This window comes from Falco biarmicus, chromosome 13, assembly GCF_023638135.1.
Source record: "Falco biarmicus isolate bFalBia1 chromosome 13, bFalBia1.pri, whole genome shotgun sequence".
Taxonomy (NCBI): domain Eukaryota; kingdom Metazoa; phylum Chordata; class Aves; order Falconiformes; family Falconidae; genus Falco; species Falco biarmicus.
In genome coordinates, this window is record NC_079300.1 from 1,155,734 (window position 1) to 1,176,799 (window position 21,066).

At 40.2% G+C, this 21,066-nt stretch overlaps 1 long non-coding RNA gene across 1 annotated transcript; it reads left to right on the top strand.

Moving 5' to 3' along the window:
• The first annotated feature begins 1,233 nt into the window (after positions 1–1,233).
• LOC130158307 (uncharacterized) lies at positions 1,234–20,672 on the top strand. The gene is made up of 4 exons (XR_008825241.1): positions 1,234–9,974; positions 10,618–10,674; positions 13,106–13,269; positions 14,873–20,672. It is a non-coding gene; the product is annotated as an uncharacterized LOC130158307 (long non-coding RNA).
• The last annotated feature ends 394 nt before the right edge of the window (positions 20,673–21,066 follow it).

Consider the following 21,066-nt stretch of genomic DNA (forward strand, 5'->3'; position numbering starts at 1 on the left):
ACGTAGAGGAGGGCTCATTAGAGCAGCAAATTCAGAATTATGCATAAAGTAGCAATAACTGGTCCCACTAAATTCCCTCAGCGCTTTGACACCAAATAGCTCTCCTAATTGAATGTCAGAAGGGAGCATTTTTTGCTTGTCTTTCCAAGCAGAAAATGATCAAATGTCCACCAAGCAGGACCAGGCAATTATTTTGCAGTCCCCACTGCCATCTATTGCAAAAGCACTCTCCAAGTGCAAGGACAGAGTGCAGATTTCTCTGGCAGCCTTCACTCTTTATGTAGGCTGGAGATGTCATACTAACATTTTTCTCAACCTGAGTGAAGACTGAAAGGCTGTTATTGAAAATGAGACAAAGTATTTATGATGAAGCTCCTGGCTCTTGGAAGTACACATCAGCATGTAAACTTTATACACAGTCTTACAAAGCTTAAAGTACTTGTCCTGTGTTCAACAGGCTGCTGGGCTGGGGTTTATCTTCATCTGCAGTTGCAGGTTATATGTCTGTCATGTATGATCCTTCTTACACTCAGCTTTAATGGGAAAAATCTTTAAGACTAGTGTTTTACTTGCTGATTTTTATATACTGTGCAAAGGTATTTCCCAAACCAATGAGATGAAATAAACAGAAGATACATTTTACATTGCCCAAATCACCATATTGCCTCATTCTTACTGTTACACAACCTACAGCTTTCTTCCTAGTGAATGAAATATCTTTTTATCAAAGGCCAAGCACCATCTGCACTGTCTGATCAGATGGACAGCCCCTACTCCTGGGAAGCCTGTGAATGTATTCTTCCGGTCACTACATTTTCTGCAGAAACAGAGTAAGAATTTGGCTCTGGTGCTACAAATGGGAGGTTTTCTATCTTCCATAATTTCTGGTTTTCACTGGGCATGAATGGAAGATTGAATTTATGTATTTAAATCCACCTGGCATTTATTGCCCCTCTCCTTTCCTCCCCTGAGGCATTCCAGCTATAAGGATGCGAGCGGGTTGCCTGATGTAAACAAAGATTAATTGATACTGGTGAACTTCTTCACAATGCAAACTGTGAAGCAGCTGAACCACAAAGTCCTGTTTAGAAGTTAAGTCAGGCTGTCATGATGTTTAATTTTTCTTTACACAAGAGGTTGTTTTCAATCTTAAACCTCGTACTTTTAGCTAACTTCCCATTACATTTCTTTTTTTTTGGTGGGGGGGGGCAGGGGGGAGGGGCGGGGAGCGTTCATCAGCCGAGTAATGTTTGAATGTTAGACGTGTGTACAACTCTCCATCAATTTTCCATCAATACAAACTCAATGCTCTTCAGTTAAAAATATTAGGTCCCTTTTTCCAGCAATGTAAACTCCAGCCTAATTGCACAAGAAAAGGATTCTGTCTATTTGTTTCCATCTTATCTTTTGGCATTTTGGTTGAATACTCTGAAATACATTATGCAGAGGTGAAAGCTCAAATGGTGACATTTTTTGGAAAAGCTGTGATGTGAAACCAAGATGTGGTGCATACAATGGTGAGGGTGCATACAATAACACTGCTGCTGCTGTGTCCAGCAACCCACAGACCTGCTCTCTGGTGAGGATGAGTTCAGAAGAGAACTGCAGTTACTAGATGTGAATTGTAGTTCTTCTAATTGACTGTTTGGCATTCATCTGTATTACAGCAAATTTATAGTTTACAAAATTCTTGAACCTAAGAGTCTCGCTTCTGTTCTGAGAAGGAAATCTTTTTCTACTGATGAAACAGACTCCAAGAAAAAGGACCATTTAGAAAGACTTCTTCACATTTATTTCTTGGAGGAGTTTTCTAAGAATAAGGCTAATGATTTATCATCTTCCCGACTCAAAAATGAAAGCAGGCATTGTTTGTTAAATAGGAGGATACAGAATCTTTAGTCTCTTTTTTTTTTTTTTTATTATTCTACAAACTGTTTTAATAAAGCTGGCAAGGAGGGAAATAAATGAGGCAGACAATTCAGTTTTATGCATATTGACTAAAAATGAGTAACGGCTGGAGATCCACCAAGCCAGCCGGGGACAGGGACCAAAGGATTGATAAATGATGTAGTGTTATGTATGACCTGGTACAGGCAGAGTCAAATCTCTGCTGATGAATTCTAGTAATGATACACAGCCTATAATTACCAAGCAATACAAGTAATGAGAGCAGAAAGGCAATAACAAACAGGAGAGTATGGAGAAATACTTCAGGTTCCAGCTCTTAAAATAACACATGTCTCTTAATTCCAGCTACTTGGCTGTCCAGCTTCTGCAGTTCTGTGCCCTAGAGTGAGGCAGTTTTTCAATGGACTCCCTCTACAGCTGTGGTTTTGACTGGTTTTGTATAGGTAGAGATCTGTAAATGAAAAAAGAAGGTAGCAGAAAGAAGCTTAGATTGCGATACTGTGTTGGTTTTGTTGCAGTTAAACTGCTCAAAACGGCTGCCTGAGCTGTGTGTGTCCCCACGTACGACTCACACAACGAAGTGAGCTGCGATCTGGATGTATTTGCAAATAGTTTAGCCTACGTATAAATTTCAGTCTACAAATGGCGTGGATTTAACGCTGGTGAACAGTATTTGCTGACAACACTGATGCCAAAGGAGGAGTGGTGCCTGCAGGGCAGGATCATACAGCTGCTCTGCTGGGCTGGTGGGTCTCTCCGCCGAGCCGAAGGGGTCCTGCTGCTGCTGGGCTGAGCCCCCAGCCCAATGCTCCCTTGGAACTGGAGCGTGTCTCTTAGAAGAAAAATGGCCTAACTATGCATAACATAACAAAACAGAGCATAATTATTGCCAGTGTAGAAGAACTGTCACAATCCACTTTTTTTCAGTGGACAACTTCTCTTGTTTCTTTAGTATGTATCTTATTTTCATCTAAATTTCCTGGGCAGAAGAGCTTGCCATGTGCTCAGCAGTCCCGAACAGACCCCTGCACTGTCCCCTGAAGGCAGCCTGCGAAGAGTTCCCTGCTTTTTTTGTTGCTTTTTCCACAGGAAGGAGCCAGGGAACAACAAAGAGATGCAGTATTGCAAACTCATCACAGGCATTGGGTGATGTTTATAGAAATATTTTTTCTGGACGAAGATTGATGAGGAGAAGAAAAAGGCCCATCTGCCAACACTGAGATGTTTCTTAAATTTACATGTACTTCTCCAACTGATTTGGGATATCTACAGTTTTTACAAAAGAACAAATGCATTTTGGCACATCTAATTTAATGCTTTAAATTTTTTTAGTTTTAAATCAGACTGTTTAGCTTGGCTTGTAGCACTTCTTCTAATTTTTCATAATTTTCAACAAATTAAAAGTAACATTAGAATAGGAACAATACCATCTGTCACCTCATCTTCCTTAAAATTAGATCTGTGGTTCATTTTGGTTGAAGAACTCCCCCCGAGCTTTATTTGTCAGCTTCTTTCATAAGCTAGAGACATGCCTATGAAAGGTGTACTTATGTGTAAAACTGTCTGTCATGTCTTTGATACTGATTTGACTGCAGTTTGTTGATTCAGAGAGTTAATAAATAGCTCAAAATTATTGTACCAGATCTTCGTGACATGTCATTAGCTGAACCAAGAACAAAGGTGGAAACTCTAGTGACGCTACTGTAGTTTAAAAAGCTAAAGCTACGGAATACCAACAATATTGACTTTTGTTGAAGCACAGTTCCTTTGTCTGAAATACTTTTGTGGCTTATTTTCTAAAAAAAGCCTTTGTCTTTAACAATATGGTAAATATTTGTTGGGAGTTGGGTGAGCTGGATCATGTCCCAGTGCATTTGAAAATAATGAGAGATGCATTCTGTATCCTGGAAACTTCCTCTGAAGATTTGAACTCCTTATGTAGGTCCTCTCAATGTTTTTCTCCTTTTAAGTAGGCCTTTTGTTCCTGTTATACTGCTGTTAAAATATGTCTTCTCAGAAGTTCACAAATAACATGGTCTGTCTGAAATGCTGCTGCTTTTTCATTTGTGGAAAGATGCTAATTAATCAGAATGTGCTTGTTCCAGCCATAAATACATCCTTGCCAATATACGCTGTCAATGGTAAGCCATTTAGATGACATAAATTGGTTTCACTCATTTCATATCATGCAATGTGGCACCTGAAGTGCTAGGACACCAGCTGCTCTCTGGAGATAGGAAAGACATACGCATTTCTAATTTTTATTTCAATTTTTTTTTTAAGTGTAGACAACCAGGTAAAATAGCTTTACATTTCAATACCATTTTCCTCTTTGTTCCAGTGTTGCAAGGCAGCACTGCTGGATTTTGTTTTTTGTTTTTGTTCAAGGGAGTAGGAAGCCAATGACTGCTTGCAAATTAGAGACCCCATTTGGCTGCATGTTTTGTTTCATTAGACTGTTTGGAGAACATAATTAGCTGTTGAGCCAGAATGAAGCTGTATATCTCCAACCATACTTAATCAAAAAATGTGCCTTGGTTGCTATTCAGTTTTTTGGTTTTAATGTGAGGTTGTCTGTATCGTGCAATTTCAGTATCTGCAGGGTTTCCTTATTTTATTTTTTAAATCTCAGGTTTTTCTTTTGACAGTCACACCACAAATGTTCTGTAAGAACCAAGGGTGACTGGAGCAGCTTGGATGGCATTCCCAGGACCCTCGGAGGGGTGCTTTTACACTGGCTGTAGGCTTTACAAAGTTCTTTTCATCAAAGTTAATGGAAGCAGAACTGGGGAAAGCTGCATCCCTTGAAACACCTTTCTATCTCTTATTTCCAGTCATATTAATCAGGACTCTCATAAATGAGACAGCACTCTGAAAAAGTCCTGGAGAACTGACAACCTGTGACAGTTGTATTTATGGATCTTACTGACCAACACAAAAAATTCTGTCTTTGCAGTACAATCCTAGAAATACACATGAAACAACAGAGACATTTACTGTTGTATTTCACTGCCTTGATTCTCCTTGAGCTGTGCCGCTATAGCAGAGAACAACAAACTGGGGATGGGGGAGAATGTTGATTTCCTTTTTTGCTGTGTCATCTGCTTCACAAACAAATCACCATCTTTTTGTTTGTGGCTCCGTAAAGCTCCTTTGTCCAGCACAGCGTATTTTGCCTGGGTTTAGCTGTAGGTGCCCTGGCTGCTCTCGGAGCAGACATGGTGTTCGTAGTGTCCACGTGTGCTTTGGCAGCTGCTGCCAGACACACAGCAGCAGGAGAGGGACAGAGAATGCGAGTTCTTGTTGCTGTGGCCTTAGTTTGGATCTGATGGATGCTCTTTATCTTTGCCTTTTCTAATAGGCATGCTTTCTGGCAGCTTTATTTTTAATGTTATATAAAACAGACATGTTTCTGCTGGGGGAAATAAAATGAAGGCACCCTCAGTACACTCACGGGGTAGCAAGAACCAAATGGAAAATTTGTTGCTGGCTGCAGGATCAGGCCCTGGCTCTATACTAATAAATTTTGTCAAAGAAAACAGCTGAAAGATGTATTTTCCAGGTTTATGTAAAGAATATTTTGTTGTAAGCTGTCTTCTCAGTATTAGTTAAATTATCAGCCAGTTCTTTACTGTTGACATTGTGTTTTGTGTATGGTAGGACAGCCTACTGGTTGCGCGTTGTGTATGCGCACAAAGATGGAATTCTTATTAGACAGCTTGATTATAATCAGTTTCCTAGAAAGAAAACAACTTTCCTGAAAAGCCTTGGTTTATTCTAGTGTCTCTCAGTATCTCTGAGAAATGGATTTCCTGTCTGTGTGCTATTCCATGGATGCCCTATCTGAAAATTCTTGGACCTTGTATATAGACACCCCCACAGCTGAGACTCACTGGCATGGATTCTGGAAAATGGACACCTGGTGACTATTCCAAGAACACTTGTGACTCTGGAACCACAGTCGGTAGTAATTTGTTTTTATAAGACACTTATTATGACAATAATATTAGTAAAATGCAGGTGTTCTGGCCAGATGCCCTCACACAGCCACCCCTCAGTGGGAAAATCATCACTGTGGTTGCTGTGACCCCCTCCGTGGCTGTATATAACCCGTCCCTATAAACCAGTGAGGCTGCTCTCCAGAAGCAGTTTGGGTTTTGCTGCGAATGCTGCTGACTTCCAGGGCATCGTCCTACAAAATGGAGAAAGCATTTAGCAATCAGAAGGCGCTTGCTGGCAGGTCCTGCCCATTTGAATGCTGTCCTTGGTCTTTTTCTTCAGTGGTCATAACTTACAGCATCTTCTTCATCCCAAGTGTCCAGGAAAACAAAAATGTTTAAGAAAACAAACAAACAAACATGAAACACTTTGTCCAAGACCTGCTATTTTACATGCTATTTTACTGTTGGCATTCTGAAGAGGAGGTGTGCCCTCTTGGACCCTTATTTCTAGCCTAAAAATAATGATTTTTGTTGCCTTTGTTCCCACATTCAAGATCATAACCTCTTTGAGTTATTGCTGTCAGTTTTGAGACAAAATGTGATATACCATAATTCCTCTTCTATGCACCCAGCACTGTGGCCACCTTTCCTTCTTTCTTCTAATATTTGTTAAACTGAAGAACATTCTTTTTTTTAAAGCTTGATCTTTACAAGTGTAACTCTGCTTGGGTTTTGGCATCCTCACAGTATCACTTCACTTCGCAACACCTCCAGCACTTTTATTGTCATCATTCATTGTCTGGTGAGTTCTTTCTTTCATTCTTCATAGCTCTCTCCTTTCTCTATGTGTCTGTCTTCATCCTGGCCGGCCAGTCAGTCAGCCAGGCTCTGCAGCCCTCGCCAACAGCTCTCCCCTGCCAAGCTCCCCTTTTCAGAAGAAAGTTAGAAAGCATTTTTTTGCATCTTGGACTAGAATATAAAAAAATGTGGAGTTTCCTCCACATTTAAATCCCTTACCTGCTGAGTTCACTCAGTACTCCTTAAAAATTTTACCTTATGAAATATTTAATTACAGGCATGTGCTTGCTTATTTGCTTAATTAACTTTTCGTTTAAATGCACAATCTGCTCATGATCAGGATTAATGCTACTTTTCCCTTGTGATTATGTTTCTATAGACGATGACTCTTAGGATGCACCTGCAGTTCCCGAGGTTTCTGTACAGCATCTTCATCCACTCTTCTGCCACATCTTAATTCTTCTCTCATTTATTTTCTAGATGCATTTTTAATCCTCTGATTTTCTCCCCTGTGAGCTCTGTCAGAGCTCATTTCACACATAAATAACTTCTGTTAGGTATCCTTCATGGCTAATGCGTGTCCCACAGCTTCTATGTTCAGTTGACTGTGTTTTCTCCTCCATTTACAGAGCTATATTGCATCCCTGCTTTAGTAAATACCATGATTTCTCCTCAGTGTTTGCTATTTTTGCATTGAAAAGAAGGATAAAAGTCCAACAAACTCTTCTGTTACTGCTAATTCTTTCTTCAACTTCCGTAATTCCTGGACTTCTGCCTAGCTCAGATGTCCCTTGCTGTGCCCTGCCTTTGGCTATGTAGTCCATCGGCAGCACTGGAAGGCTCCCCACACCCTCTGCCTCTCACCCAGCCTAGCCCCGAGCAGGTCTGCAGGCTGCGGGCTCCAGCACACCACAGCCGCTGTACATCGCCACTAAGCAATCCAGTCCGATGCGCTTACTGGCCTCCCTCTGCTGTGGCCAAGGATTTCCCTGCAAGAGCGAGCTCTTGCCAACTCCTCCTTCGGTGACAGCAGCAGAAGCAGGTGCTGCGGTGCTGGTGCCAGGCTGTGTTAGCGAATGCCGCGGTGCAGGCTTGGTGTGGGCAGGTTTGCTACAAACTAACTGCATCTGCAGTGCTTGCCTGACACTGTTTTTCCATACGCAAATGGTGATGTTTCCAGCATACTTCAGACACAAACAGGAAAACCTTCCTTCCGGACGTGGTAAATAACATTACCTCATCTTCTGATACTATTCTTTACAATGGTGTTTTATTATAATGGGATGTCAGACACAATGCCAAGAGGTTAAGGACCTCAATCCAAGGTCTGTGAGCCGCGGAGAACGGGGAGGCGTATCCACACCATCACTGCACTGCAAGTCAGGAATCTGGCTAGGGATCTTAAGGGCCATAAGCATGAAGCATCAGGCTTGGCAGAGAAGGCTGGTCCTTTTTAAAGGAATAACAGCAGAGGATTAGTGTTCTACAGCCTGTGCATCTATGTAATACACCTTATTATGTTATTCTGAAAATGTCTAGGTTTTGGCAGTTTTAATAACTTAATTTTCTTAATTCTTATAGACTTCCACTAAGGAGATTGTGAGATTGCTTGTAGTCATGTAAATGAAAAATACTTTTTAAATATATGAAGTTTAATTTTTTATCATTAGGCTGTGCGTCAGGTCAGGAGCTAATCTGACAGGATGTTAAAAATGCTAAATGCCTAATGAAATGGAAATATTTTATATGTTTTGGAGGATATACAGACCTTAGTGACCTAATCTTGAAGTCCTTAGTCTGTGTTTATTGTACTTATAGTGCTGATTCTCGTGTCTTGTCCAACCAGATCCTTTCAAGCTGATCTGTTCCCCCCTTTTTACAGGTTTCAGTAGGAGGATCTTGCCTAAACTGCCTTCAGAAATCAGGTGGTGAACAATTGACTAAATGGGTTCAGATCACTTGCAGAGGCCTAGGTATCAGGGGAAGAGTCAAGTGCTGCTGCTGGTGAAGATGGCACCGTGTCAGCAAGTGTTTCCTGGGCACTGGGTCCAACTCTGTGCTGATGTCTTGCCCCTACTCGTGGATGGAGAATCATAGAATCACAGACTGGTTTGTGTCGACAGGGCCCTTAAAGCCCACCTAGCTCCAGCCCCCTGCCCCGGGCAGGGCCACCTCCCCCCAGCCCAGGTTGCCCAGAGCCCCGTCCAGCCTGGCCTTGAGCCCTGCCAGGGACGGGGCACCCACAGCTGCTCTGGGCAGCCTGGGCCAGCGCCTCCCACCCCCACAGTAAAAAAAAATTAAAAAAATAAATCTCTCCCTGTGTTGGGGTTTCCCTGGAAGGCGAACCAAGCTGACTAACAGCACATCTAGGTGATTTCCAGTAGGTTTCTTTGCTAAATGGAAATTCCACTTTACCACTAAAACTGAGACAATTAGTATCTCACATCCCACAGAAATGTCCCTGCATTCTGCTGCCTGGGTCATGTGGGTTTTGAAGGCAAAATCTGAAGGAATAAGGAGTCAGAAGTAGGACTGGCTGTGCCTCAGCCCGTGTGTTAACAGCCTTTTTGTTAAGGCACTCCGGAATTCAACACTGCATTATCTACCAGTCGTGCAAGTAACTGTTCAGTCCATAGGGTTTGAAAAACCAAAATAGAACCAGGTTTTGTGAAGTATTTGGAGCCTGTACCCCTAATAAACCTTTTAAATAAACATTTTTATCTAGTGACTCTTTAGCATAGGCCTCATAAATATATTTACAGTCCCTACTGAACCTCAAGGGAAGGACCAGAAGCACTAAACCCGAGCCTGTGTTTTCTCCCTGTTTTAGCTCATGCTGGAGGTGAAAAGCCAGGGCTGCCTTACTATCTCACTGAGACCTCTTACAAAGGAACCCCATTTAGATCTCAACAAACCTCTGTCTTGACCACAAATAAGAATGCTCAGTGGTACTTAAAGCTTGATCTAGGTTGTATCAAATGCCTACAATTCTATGCATCAGTAGGTAAATCTGAAGCCTCTTATTATCAGGAGTGATAATGGCACAGAGTACATTACAGAACAGGCAGCTGTTAAGATCCTGCAGGTATTGGGAGTGCTGTGTCCTGCAAAGCCATCTCTTTGTCACAGGTGATCTGCCCACGTTCCTGCGCCACACCAGGAAATGAGAAGACGGCGAGGGCATCCCAGGGGTCTGGCTCTCCTTTTCCCCCTGCAGCACACATAAAGAAATACCTTCATGGATTTACGGCAATACATTCTTGAGCTGTGACCCGGTGAGAGGAGATGGTTCCAGAGTAGTCAGCCTACTTTCTAAAGTTGAATAAGGTCAGTTTAACAAATAGGTGCTCATGAAGTATCATGTTTTAATTATAGATATGTTTTATTGAAAATACATGTAAATCCTATGCAACCTTTCAAGTCTATGCAATGTAGCCTGGCACTTCCCGCTTGCCTTCCACGCAACCCCTCCTTGCAGCAATTTGACGTGCATCCCTTTAAGCTGACACCAGTGGGAGTTCCTGGGGAATAACTGGCACTGAGCAGGTTTGTGCTGAGCTGAATGGAATCTCCTGGTGCAGCAAGGAGCTTCCTTCTGCTGTCACTGCCCTTCTGCAAGATGTGCCGTGGACTTCCATGGGGGAAGGACAAAACCCAAATGGTTTTTATTTTCTTTTTAATCAAATTTTATCAAAAATTTCCTCAAATTAATGTCCTTTAATCAGATGTAGTAAACCAAACAAATGGCAGTTTCTGGGGAGCAGAACCAACAACCTTCTGTGGTGTCACACGAGCAGCACTGTCCTGACTGCACTGAGAGCAAACCAGGAGGGAAGGGTTACAGGGTGGAGGGATGTGGGGGGAGTATTTTTGTGAATTTAGTGCCAGAGGCCCATGTGCCAAACTACTTAGTATATAATCCTAGCTCCTATGGACTCAGTAACAAAATTGCTCCTGTTGATTTCTGTAGGACCAGGATTTTACTGTTTGTGTTTTGCTTGAAGTAATGGCCTTTGATCCAGCCTAGGTGAGTGTTTGTAACCAAACTTTAATTTTGTCAGGTATTTCTTGACAGAACACTTCTCAAAATTTGTTAAGCATTTCATCACCTAAACCTTATACTTCACCTCCCAGAGGTAAATGATGAGGGTTTTGTATTTAGGAGGCAAGGTGGCACAACAGTACAAAATGTCAGCAAATGAATCTCTTGGTTAATGAGCGAGCCTTGATGATTTTTGTGACTTTGTATATACTTACACTATACTTTAATGCCTGGCAGTAGACTGAATCTTACTTTTGGATATATGTCTAATTTAAAAGAATGCTTTTTAGATTTTGCTTTTGTAGTGTTACCATATGTAGACATGGTTGCAGTGCTGGGGAGGGACACAGGTAGGCACGCTCGTACACCCACTCCTACACAAGTTTCTTTTTGTGCCATCTCTTTGGTGACATTTATGGGCTGTACTGTGCTGCTACAGTTTCCTATAAAATAACCTTAACAATTGGAAGAACAGAAGGGGAACAAATGACATAGAAAGCAGCAAGCAGCAAGCACAGGCTGCCTCATTGGTTTTTTCAGTTTTAATTATTGCTCAAAGCAAAAGTCATGATGTTGAAAATTGAGACCTCAGAAGTCTTGCAACTGAATGTAGCAAAAAAGATTTTATTTTAAGTAAGGCCTGTTTAATTGTTTTTAAAATGTTGTAAAGGTTATAAAAGTCTCTAGACAATAATACTCTTTATTATGCTTAAATCTTTATGGAAAAATCTTCCACTTTAAACTTAATAAAAGCCAAGCATATCTTAATAAAAAGGAGTATATAAGGCAGGAAGAAAAAACCTAGTTTGCTAATATTCTAGATCACCGTATAACAGAACATTCTCCTTTATTCAAATTCCTGCTTCAGTGTAAAAGGGATCCGGTGGAGCACAACACAAGAATAATACATCTACAAAGGATTACTTTTATTAGAAATAACAGTTTAAGAAAGCTTATTGTCCCTTTTATGAGACTAAAAATGAAATTATTTGTAGCACTTCTCATTTTCAGATTAGAAAGCATTTTAATAGAGATTTTGTCTGTTTGGAATAAAAAAAAGTAATTAAGCCCCAATATTTCTAGTAATCTATTTCCAACATTTGAAATGAAACAAACTTTTTTCCCCATTGAAAAAGTGGTGTGTAAGTAGCAATAGATTTATCTGAAATACCTTACGCTTCCTGTGAAGTCTCAAAACTGTAGACATACTTTTTAAAAATTCATAGATTATTTAAAAAAATTCCAAATAAAGTTTCTATTGCTGATTCTTATAAAGCTAAAATGTCTATTCCCATCATAAGAATTTCAAATTATAATTAGCACAGTGTGCTAATTGTAAAAAGTGTGGTGATTCTTTTTTTGTTGTTGTTGTTGTATCATTTAATTTAAATGATGTTGACTTAAAATCCTGCTGAGAAAGATTCTAATTTGTTATGGCTCTTTAAGTCTGTAATATAAAAAAGCCTTAAGGATGTGTGTAAGAGAGAGGAGTTTTACAAAAATTGTGGTTGCTTCTGGAGTGCTTGTGCATTTACACGTAAAGGAAAATTATATTAAGTTTATTGTATTATTGCAAATAATTTTAGTATTATTGGAAATAATCCTTCATGCGTGAAACTGGTTTACGACTGCTTTATTCTTGAGACATAAAAGAAAATCAGTATGAACAAAAGGTCTTAAATTTCTTTTATAATGACATGTATAGTTGATTTATGTGTGATTCATCAGGAAATACTAGCTCATGGTTCAAATTAAGTTTAAAATTATTTAGGACTAAGAACAGTTTAATGCATACAGAAATTTCTTGAAACTAAAGAACCTAGTAGTCACAGATAAAGCAATATACCAACCAGAGAAAATATATTAGGAATCAATTGCAAATCCAATTCTTTCAAAGAAAACATTGTTCTTATCAGCTCAAAATTGTCAGCTTAGAAGAATATTGAATCCATACTTTGGGCTTTTGCCAAAATCAGTTCAGATGCATGTTTGGAAGCAGGAAGACTGGGCCAGATGACATGCAGAAGTTCCTTCCCAACTTGACTTTTCTGTGATTCTAAATTCTGATGGCTAATACCAGAATTGCATCTCCCAGGAGTTGTTTTTTATGATGATGAATGTCTGGAACTAAAAGTTGGATGCACTGGAATGCTGCGTAAAGGTTAGGAAGCTGAGGGTGACCTACTATAAAACAATCACACAACCAATCCCCTGCATCTTGCAACACGTCAGTCACTTGTCATTGTAAAGCTTTGTTGTGACTTTAGAGTGGGACACTGGCACAGCCTCAACCCTTGCCTTGAATGGCTGACCAGGGGTTTAAAGAAGAGCAGGAAATTATTTATTTATTTATTTGTTTATTCATTCATTCATTCATCCATTCATTCATCCATTTATTTATTTATTTATTTTAAAGATCCATTGGAGTCAGACCTCTTTGCCTAGCATATGCTGCATCAAGGCCCTGGACAAATGGATTTGAGCATTCAGCTGGCATCTTGCTTGCCAGTCACCCAACCTGCCTGTGAGAACACTGAGACTGTGGAGTGGCTGGTCAGTGATTGCTTTTTTACACTGGATGTAAGGAAGCATTTCTTTACTGAGAGGGTGGTCAAACCCTGGAACGGGCTTCCTGGAGAGGTGATTGATGCCCCACGCCTGTCAGTGTGTTAGAGGCATTCGGACAATGCCCTTAATGCCATGGTTCAAGTTTTGGTCGGCCCTGAAGTGGTTGGACTGTGTGATTGTTGTAGATCCCTTCCAACTTCTGCTCTGCTCTGCTCTGTTCTGCTCTGTTCTATTCTGTCTTTCCTTAAGTGATACCTAGCTAAGTTAAGGGAGACACATTCATGTTTAATTCCATCACTAAATACTACTTTCCAACATGTATGTGGGCTTGTGAACGTCCATGCTTTGCAGCCTTTCTCCTGCCTTCAGTGGTGTGACTGTCAAATGAGTGCATGGAACAACTACAGCAGATGGGTCCAGGCTGTGAAAATATAGACTTATGATTTGAGCACTGGTAGCAGGACGTGGAGCACTGTCCTCATTCTTCTGCTGGTCCTTACTTGTTATAAGTGATAAAAATTGAAATTCTCATCACTGTATGCTCAGCCTGAAAAATTATTCTTGTATGAAGCAACATTCAAGGACTACTACGCTCTTTTCAGGTGTAGTAGTAAAATGTATATGTGTTTAAAGTCATATCAGTACTTATTAAGCATATCAGCAAAATTATTTTCTTTGCCTCCTGAAAGTTTCATGGAAGAATCACTAAAGTACTCTTGACTTGTAAAGCAAATAGTAGGCAAAAACATTTTACACAGATCTTCAGGGGTCAAAAATATTTTATTTTTCTATTTCAGAGTAGTGTAATCAAGAAGTGAAACCATTTATAGTTCTAGTGCTTGTAAGGCAGGATTTACTAGTAGCTGGGAATATAAATTAAAAAGAAAGTTAATGTTACACAGGCCTAGTTTTAACAAATTCAATACAGGGATGTGATAAATATTGTTGGGAACCTTTTGTGTTGCTAGAGATAATAGTGAGACTGGCACAGAGCTTTAAAAAGTACAACTTAACATAAATCTTCTTTGGCCTCTAGAAATGTCTCAGTTTTGTAAAAAGGAAATAGCATGCCAGTCAATAGAGAACACCTCAGCTACACTAAACTGTTAGGAAACATTGCTGTCCTTGAAGAAATGCCTGAAAAGTGTAGAATGCTATTCACACATATGGTTATGGGAAAAATAAAGATGGCTTATGGGAAGGAATGCGTAGTAGACTAAAATAATGTTTAAGACAAGAACAGAAAAAAGAAATGGCATTTGTTTTAGCATAGGGTTTATTAGGTGTTACATTAAACTTTGGCAGACTATCATGCTACTCTAAACATCTCAGAAGGGGCTGAAGATAAAACTTGAGGACTGATGGAGACTATTTGGAAGGCTAAACGTAGTTGAAATGAGGGACAAAATTCCTAAAAATGCTTTCAATGTATAAAAGCCTATTCCAGACAGATTCATTCTACCAAAATTGCTAGTGAAGACAGCTAGGCAATAGTCAAAGATTTTAGCTACAGACTTACTGAATCAGCCTGCTGGTCTATACATTTGACTTTCAACTAATTCTCAAGTAATGTCTCTGGCTAATTGTTTCTTTTCCATTCTTTGTCTCCTTTCAGAGCATTCTGTGGGGGCTGAAGGAGGGTGACAGAGGCTGTTTGGATGGGAGGTGGAACCAGCTGGTGCTGCAGGATGTGGAATCCCCTCCCAATTGCCCTCCAGCTGGCTCTGTGCTGTACCAACACCTAACGGTGCCCTTGAGGACACATCATGCAATAACTGAATGCCTTCACCGAGCAATAAACAAACTCAGGAAAGCAGCTGATCCAATAATGTATGTTAAACAGCATAAAAAAGTGGAAGAGGAACTGCAAGTCAGTTTAAAATCAACAATTCCTTGGGAAGTACCATGACAGGATCTGCTGTAGCTGTTTCCCTTGATTAAATATATATGAAGCATTTAGTATAGCTGATGGAAACAGCTCAGCAGTAGAGACACCCAAACATTGTACCTCTTTTTCCTCTGGTCTGTTTCAAATTCCAAATGAAATGAAATGTGAGTGTCTGAAGATTAGAATATGCTATACTTCCATCTCTGCCTGACTCCCATGCCTATGAATATGAAGGCAAAAATCATACAATGCATCCTCAGAGAATCTGTCTCTGGATAGATTTCTTTTTTATGTGAACAGTTTGTTCAACAAAAAAGTTGGGTTAACTAGAGTTTGTCTGAGAAATATTTTTAAAAACTAACATTTAATTTAAATGGTTTTCAATTAAACATTTTTATATTTTCTTTCAGAGACTGAACTGAATTTAAGAAAAAAAATTCAAATAGTAAAAAATTTATTTGATAGAAACTGAAGCTTTTTTTCCTGTTTTCCTGATGAAACTAAGAGGGTTCATTGTGGAGTTTTCTTTGCCTTTAAACATTTGCTCCCCACACCTATGCTGGAACATAAAGAATGGGAACACAGGTATCATGTGGAGGTGGCTGTCATTCCTGCCCTATGAGCAACCACACTTGCTAAGAGTAGGGATTTGGAGAGTGTGTATGCATTAGTGTGTAATTTAATCTTTTTTATTACTTTACTTTGCAGTACTTCACAAGTCAGGAAATAAAGGGTAAGGCATAATCAGCAAACAGAATCTTGCTGGTTCTTTGGAGGAAGTAGAGAAGCCACAATAGAGAAGGGCACAAACCCAAAAAATTTTGCAGCTACATTTGGGTGCACTGGAAGGAGAGAGATGGTAGGGACAAGATTCACATAGGAAGCAAGCTGCAGGGAATGAGGCAAAAAATTAACACAGTGTGGATCATTTTGGCAATAAAGTTTAGGAGGAAAAATTTTTGAGAGATGATGTTAAAGAATAAGGGTGGGAATTAGCTAATGCCTAGTTGTAAAAAGAAATGGAGACAGTGGAGTCATAGCTGATTAAGAGGTTCCGAACTCAGGTCAGGAAAAGGTCAGCGGGTGTTAACAGAGACCGAGGGTGGGAGAGCAGGAGGTGAGCCGAGACAAAATAGTGGACTGGGGGTCAGGCTGAGAAGCAATGGGATTTTGGGTCACAACTGAATGGAGAATGAGTAATTTGAAGAAGGGAAGTGGAAAAGAAGATTAAGACATAAATCTGGATCCTTCAGTGATCTGCGCAAGAAGTGAAACAAAGAGAAGTAAATTCAAAGTAAAGAAATGCGGGAGGCACAGAAATGTGTAGTGGGGCAGTGTGCAACTGCTCCAGAACAGGGTGAGCCACAGAAGCCTAACAGAAGTGAATTTTAAAAATGTATTTCCTTAATTTTATTTCATATTAAGCAGAGAAAGGATTCTCAACATTCTTCACTTTCATTTTACCAAAAAAAGTTATTTTTTGGTCCAGATAAATATCGTAAAAGCGTAGAGAACAAGATTCTCAGAATGCACTTAAGAGGTTTGGGGGTTTTTTTGATGGTAGTTACCTGTTTAAGTGTGTGTTGAATGAGACCAAGTTAGGAGGAAGGTGGTTTGTTCTCAGGCTTGTTCTGCACAAAATTCTCACTCATACCAATCCTGCATGAGTGTATGTTAATATTTAAAATAGTTGGATCACCGATAGTCATGTCACTGGTAATGGTAAGTATAGAAAAAGCTGTTCTGAGGTCTTTGCAGAATGCAGCCATAAGCATGAGGTGGTACATGTAGCTGTGCTGCAAGCTCCTGAGACAGGTAGGAAGGAAGAATGCAAAAAGGTACCTGCCAAAAGCTTGGGGTTTGTACCTAGTACTTTCTGACAGTTTCAGCTAAAGTAACAGGACATTGAAATTTAATTCATCACACATTTGTTTTACATTTTTAAAAAGTGTGGGTTTTTATTATTTTTTTTTCCCAGGGAAATACATCAATTTTATGAAGACAGGAAGGGGAAGTAGCTACCAGAAACTTCCAGCAGTTAACAAAAAAAAGTGTGTGGGGGGTTAAATACAAAGATCGATCAAGTTCATCAGGGATAACTCTAAAGTAGTGGTGGTTTTAAATCCATAAGACACAAAACCAACTATGCTTGGTAACAGAAAAAGAAAATTCCCTTATATGTTGGTTAATTATTACAAAAAATACCAGGGATTAAAAAGTGTCTGTGATATTTCAAGTTTTTTTTCAACATCAGGGTTGTTGTAGTCCCCATACACAAGACCAGCTGCCCTCACACTTGACTCCTGTAGGAGTGATCCCTTCAAAGTTAATGGGGTTTGACTCTTGAAATCTGCATAAAATGAAGAATAACTGAAAACTCTTTCTGCACCTTGAGGTTTAAGTTCATACTGCTGTTATGTTTATTTGTTTAATATAAAAAACTGCAAACAATTGTGGTCCCAGCTGCAAAGAGCACAGTGTTTAAGGGCCTGTGATTCTATAGACATGCCTGCATCTGTTTTATTATTGCTTCTACTAACTTAAGCCCTGATCCTATGTGTTAACATAGCTTTTGCAACACCATCACATGTATTTATCTTTAGGCCAAGCAGTTACTGTTAGAAGTAATGCAGTGACAGTTATTTACAATTATATAGCACACTGGTTGATTTTACAGCTATGCCTTGATGCTCCATGTGATCTGTATACCCAGTAAATAGGTTTTCTTCAGATTTCTTTATGGCAAGACTGATCAAAGACTGAGGCATGTCTGTGTTTTGTTTTGAGCTCTGGCATCACAGACAGTGTGCTTCAGCTGACAGTGCAGGCTGCTGTGATAGCCTTTAGGCACTGCACCACTGATGATGTCCAAGCGTAGGAACTACTGAAAGCAAATTCTGCAACATCGCTGTGGGTAAGTGGATTAAGGAAACAGAGATTGGAGGAAGTTGTTACTAACGTTCTGTGATAGGGGAAACATTTGTTTTAGTGCAATTAAGATAAGCTAGAAGCAATAAAATTAACGATCCTGTGGTGATCTAATGAGGAAAAGTGTGAGAAGATCTGTCTAATAAAAAAAGGGAACTGCATGTTTTGTGAAGAGCAGTTACCACTTCCAGATTTGTGCATGCTCTAGTTCTCTGTGTATTTATTAGCAGAGCACCTTAATAGATCACCACCATAAAATGCTGCAATTTATTCCTCTTGTAACCTTTATCTTGGTGGAAGGAAGGCTGTGGTTTTCAGTCTGGGGCAGGATCCACCCTCATTTTCCATCCATCTCTGCTACAGACAGACCAATATATAAGCAGGTTCCTACATAGGAAACAGAAAAGATAGCTGCAAAAACCTAACCTCGGTCTTTAATCTTAAATATATTCAGTATCAATTTGACTGCGATACCACAGTTTGTATGCAGTGTTGGCTCCCATTCAAGGTGCGTGTGGCACTTCAGACAGCTAGGCTGTAGCTGGTGTTTACACAAGAAAATTGACCTGAGGAATTGTTGTGGCATAATTTTATTGTGAGATCAGTGCCATGATAACCTCTTCCCTCTCCCAGCAGACTTCCTGCACTTGAGGAAAACTTATCACTTTTGTGTAATTAAAGTTAACTATTTACCAGTGGAAGTATATCAGAGTCAGTATGCGTAAACAACATGGTTCCGTTTCTCAGATTTACTCATGTGGAGGAGGAAAGTTTTAAAAACCCAGAGGAAAATCCAAATAAAATTTTAGCTTGCCAGGTAATGAAACACAATTATCTTGGTGTTTGTGAAATTTATTTTACAAGATACACATGGTATTGTGAACTGAAGCTGAGGCAGATTAAAGACCTTTATTCAGACAGGCTGGGACAGCAGCTTGCTCAACACTGGCCCAGGCTTGTTTCCTCTGACTGGCTATCACACAACTCAGAGACTCACAGAAACAGCTTGTTAGTACTTAGCAATACTTCGCGCTCTCTGATAACATTTTAATTCAGTCAGAAACCTGTATGCAGCTTTGGCTTTCGTTGTGGAAAGGACCAGAAGTGCTCCCGCCCTGCCCCGCCACTGAGCCCTGTCAGGGCCGCAGGGTGCAGGGAGGTGGGACAGGCGGCCATGAGAGTGCTGGGTTCTGATTGGCCTGGGTTCCCACCCAGCATGCTGATTGGCGCTCGCTGCTGCCTCTGGAAGGTTCCACGCAGGCGGGCACTGAGGCGGCAGCGATCCCCTGCCCCTGTGAGGCGGGATGGGCTGTGAGGAGCCAGCTGTGGGTGGTTACAGGAGCCTGGCTCAAGGGCAGCTGCCTGGTTGCCCTCCTCATCCACAAGCACCTTCCTTCAGGCCGTGTGCTGCTTCATAACAGAGACAAAGCATGCCAGCTCCGATGGTTAGATTTTTTACTACTGAATTGTCACAAAAAGTAGACGAGCTATGAGGGTTGTTACTTCTCTTCAGGTAATGAAAATTGTGGTTATCTCTTACCTGGTTGTGAGGTACCTTTGTTGGCTACCTCATACTGAGGGATCATCCGCTGTCTTGCAGTGTGCTGGAAGCTGGGATTTCGGTGGCGGCTTAAAATGGGGTGTGTGTGTATCTAAATAACGGGGTGAGTGCTTTTCTGTAGGATTATCTTTGTATTTTATTCATTAATCTCAATTTTTGCAATTCATGTCAATTATAGGAGATGTATGCTGTAATTGGTATAAGTTACACAATTTATAGATGGCGTTAAGACCTAGGGTTCTTCTCACAGGTCTCATTTGACTTAGAACTTTGTCCTTATTAGGTATAACTCAAGGTAAGAGAATTGGGGAGCTTACTATGAAATTTAGGTTCAGAGTTCCATGAAATAGAAGAGTTTGATCTTTGGACTAGGGAAATGAGTGGGAATGCAGCAACGCAGGCTCCTTCTTCTTTCACAGCTTGACATAATTGAGAGACTATGCAGGCATCCTTATCCAGAGTAGGTAAAGAGGTTTTTGTCCTCAGCTACTTCCCATACCCTTCTGCAGGTGGTTACTCTGTCTAAACATCACTGGCCTTCAGCTGGTATTACTGTTTGCTGAATCTGCAGCAGAGAAAATTAGCCAAATATTACTGCCTCTATCCTGTTCAAATAATTTTGCTTAATCATATTATCAAAACTGCCTTGGGAAACGTGGTGATGAACCTCGCTGAGCAGTTACCTGTTGAAGTGCTGCCACTGCTTGCTAGGTAAAAGGCTTTTGGTTACCAGGTACCACTGGAGAAATAGATCGCTTTTAGGAAAGACTCGCTGAAGAAAGGCTTCTGGATGCCTCTGCCCTCCTTGATCTGTATGTTTGCTTATTTTGCATGTTGGCCAACTCAAGAATGTATATTTATCTGTCATTCAAAGTAATTCTGTAACTAATGTCATTTTAGCTATGTTCCTTTCACAGAAAGAATGTTTAACACATCGATAGCCAAGGTAATTAAAGGGATCAAGCTTTCTGTCTCACAGTTTCTAATTATTTTGGGAAGTAGGAACTCTAGGAAATAGCTGACCTGTCCTAGTAATTGTGAGAAGTGTTGACTTTTTAGGGTCAGGTGCAGATGTCTGTGTGGCTCTGCCTTTATTCCTAGTAGTTGTGGCTACAGGTGTGCCTGGAAGGTGAACAGCTGTATTGTGCAGTACTTCAACTCATGTTCCTGGCCATGCCAGTTTGGTGCAGCTTTCCCTTCTGTTTTTTTTGCTGTTCTTTGCATTTTTTACATTAATCTTTTGAGATAGTCTACAAAGCAATATGTGAAATTAGGCAATTTCAATTAATTACATTGAATGTTAGAGAAAATATTGGAAACATTTCTGGGACACACTTTATTTAATATCAGAAGTTTCACTGGAAACAAGAATTATACTTACTCAGCCAGGAGATCCCAAAAAGTACTGTGTGATCTTACATCAAAACAATAG